Genomic DNA, 3474 nt, shown 5'->3' on the forward strand with positions numbered 1-3474 from the left:
ACAGTTGTTCATGCAGAATTTTCAGTCACACTAAAGTCAGTTGTGGTCAGTTCATATTGGCATGTTCAAGTTTATTTGCTTCAGCCGTGAGAGAAGTCAAAGAGAAGTCAATTTCAATCTTCACCTGCTGCCAACAAATCGATGCCATGTGTTGCATCATATGGAGCGGACTTTGGAGTTAAATCCCAGAGTGGTTCATCCCCTGCGACAGCAACAACATTCTCTTCCAAGACAACAAGACAAGCATGGATTTTTCAAGTTAGTCCGTAGATTCATTTTGCAGTGGCTTGCTTAACAAACACCAACCATCAGGACAACGCAGTTCTAGCAGCAGATTCACTGAATATTAACTGAACAATCCAAGGCACCTACAACTTGATGGATAAGGCGCACCGTTTTGTTGCTGTACGTGCGGTGCGTTCCGTGGCGGCAGACGGTCCAAGCGAGGCAAGGTGGTCGGCGTAATTAAGCTTGCTGCCACCTATAAAAGTCGCATCCGCCACCTGATGGCTGGTGTTTGTTGGAGAAAAAGACCCAAGAAATGAGGTGTGGAACCAATCAGAAGAAATTGCCTGGCACAATCCGGGCAAGACACGATTGGCACGGCGACCAGCCCAGCATCTGGATCTACCATGTTTAGTATTCCAATCACAAGCATTTGGAGCAAATATGCAATCTATGGAAACATGACAAGATTTGTTAAATTTGGCATGAAAAGATCCTTCAACTCAGAGTAGAAATAATCTAATCACCAGAGAGAAAAATACAGAGCTGAGTAGCCCTTAATTAATGAGCTAGCCACATCACCAAAAAATGGTAAACTGTTAAAGTGAGCTCACTTGGTTACCAGGTAGAGGTCTCCTACAAAAAAAACTGAGTCAAAATGCATGCTACTACTAATACTGTTTTCAGTACAGAAAGAACAAGCCTAATCCTGAGAAAATGAGTTGTGCTGAACAAGCCTAATCCTGAGAAAATGAGTTGTGCTGAACAAGCCTAATCCGAGTACAAAGGAGCCTAAAAAACATGTTAACGTTACCATCACCTGTACCAGTAATTAATATAAAAATTTATCATGGAAATATTCCTAAAGCTTTTCTAGGAATGTTGATGAGAGCTACCAGTCGAAACTAATATGTGTTTCTTCATGTGCCTTTGCTTTGAAACATCTAGTTAGCTAAGTTCAATAGTATGAGCATCAGCTTAAAAAAACAGTATGAGAATCAATTATACTTCTAGCCCCTTCGAACATCGTCATACCAAAGTAGCAATAATTCTCTTGTACAATCCATTTAATCTAATATTTTTCTTGAGTCTGCAAGATAAAGAATAATGATATTGGGTCATAGCCTCATAGGCATCATCTATACGTCTGCCAAATATTAACAACGAATGTGTTTAACCAAGGTTATCGCTCAAACCTTCTTTTCTAGCGACTTCTCCCAATTGAAGTTATTGCCCCCTTTGATTTCCCAATAGAAATTCTTTGAATCCTGCACTCGTAACACAAGTAGTTATGCGAAAGCACCCACAACACTTTGAAATGTGAAGGGATTAAACCCAGTTCAAAAAATAATAATAACCGAATAACATAAGGATGGGTGGATGTTGTGCAACAATAGTCAATCATTATAGTATACCGAGAAAAGATCATTGTTTCTGTAACACGATGATATTCAGAGGACCCAACCACCAGTTCTTCCAACACAACCTTGATCGCAAAAATATTAGCTAGCATAAGATAGTAATAAGATCACTTAAATCAAATTGCTGCAGAAAGATGCCATATAGACATGTGTCCTATTAGGGACGTATCCACTTATTACACATCTAAAATAGTACACAGATTACAGTGAGTGCACATATTCAGAATGTCAAAAGATCTCCAAGATGAGATAAGTTGACATTCAAGTGTCCAGAATCGGGGAATGCTTACCTCCCGTGGTATGCTTGGTTTCCATGGAGAAAATATTATGAGCCACCAAGCTTAATGGCGGGTCACCACTAGTAGAAAAAAGACCTAATATGAGACATATTAGTGTCGGTTTGATTTTGAGCCGGCACTAATGTGTCCATTAATGCCGGTTCCAACGGCTAGCCGGCCGTTCTCATTAGTACCGGTTCGTGGTGAACCTTTAGCACCGGTTCGTGCCACGAACCGGTACTAAAGAGAGTGGTGGCAGGGTGTTGTCAGTCTGGGGCCCCTCCAGCACCTTTAGTACCGGTTCGTGGCACGAACCGGTACTAAAGGTCGACGTACATAAACCCTTCGTCCACCTGAGCCACTCTGTTCTTCCCCTTTCCCCTCACTTCCTCTGTTCTTCCCCTCTCTTCCTCGAGCTCCTCACAAATTTTGCCCAAAATTTGTCAAGATTTGAATGCCCGCATCCATTCAAATGATCACAAAGGTTAGCAACTTTGTCCTTTCAACTCTCATTGCTAGACTAGCTCTTGCAGTGCTTTGTATAGTGATTAATTTGGGAGGAATTATATTTGCTAGTATTTGATTTATATGCAATTTGAGGTCAAAAATAACACTTAGTTTGCATATGTAGGTGTGGTTTACTTAGTGCCTTCTAAATCTCCGTCGTAACCACCGTCGATCGCCCGCACCGTCCCGTCGCCGGCACCACCTTGTGGTGAGGCTCTTGTTCATGAATGTTTTACATTACCAAATTGATGTTTGTGTGATTTGGATATATAGTTACTCGTATAATTATCTTACCCGTACGTTGTTTGTTATACATAGTGCCATGGTTTTGATATCCGTCCCCGTCGGCCCTCATCCTTGTTATGATTCGGATGTGGTATATTCTCTTTTAAAACTAGTTGTTGCATTTCGTGTTTATGACAAATTATGCCCATCAAGTTGACATAGATATTTTTATCTAGGAGGTATGTGAACCGGAAATTCCAACCGACCCTATTGTCGAGAGGTTAAATTTAGTTGAAAGAGAAAACAAGTATTTGAAAGAAAAATTGAAAAGAATTGAGGATGAGAAGATGGTATTGAGTTGCATGTTGCCGATGTCGTCGATGATCACAAGATCAAGATGGAGAAAATGAGGTTGAAGATTAGAAAGATTAGAAAATATGCCATTGATAGTGTGGCTTGATATCATTATGTTGTTGGATCAATTGTTACCTTAGTTGCAATCTTGATCGCATTTGTTGTTGCATTTAAATTCTTTAGCTAGAGAGTTATTTGTATGTTGCATTTAATTAAGTCCTGCATATGAACTTTATGTGTGAACTTGTATTAATTTGGTCTATTCGGTGTTGTGTAATGAAGATGAGCCGACAATGGATGTATGATGACCGATGCTCTCCCGAGTTCATTAATGGCGTGCATACTTTTCTGCGGGCCGCTGAGGCAAACAAGCGGGCGGATGGTTTTATGCCTTGTCCATGTGCTGGCTGTAAGAATGGTCACAGTTACTCTACATCAAAACCATTCACGTCCACCTATTTAAG

General features: G+C 40.6%; 1 long non-coding RNA gene across 1 annotated transcript; it reads right to left on the bottom strand.

Moving 5' to 3' along the window:
• Positions 1-839: 839 nt before the first annotated feature.
• Positions 840-2002, bottom strand: LOC123040078 (uncharacterized). Its single transcript, XR_006418046.1, has 3 exons — positions 1937-2002; positions 1422-1493; positions 840-861 (listed from the first exon to the last, which is right to left on the bottom strand). It is a non-coding gene; the product is annotated as an uncharacterized lncRNA (long non-coding RNA).
• Positions 2003-3474: the final 1472 nt, after the last annotated feature.

This window comes from Triticum aestivum, chromosome 2B, assembly GCF_018294505.1.
Source record: "Triticum aestivum cultivar Chinese Spring chromosome 2B, IWGSC CS RefSeq v2.1, whole genome shotgun sequence".
Classification (NCBI taxonomy): Eukaryota; Viridiplantae; Streptophyta; class Magnoliopsida; order Poales; family Poaceae; genus Triticum; species Triticum aestivum.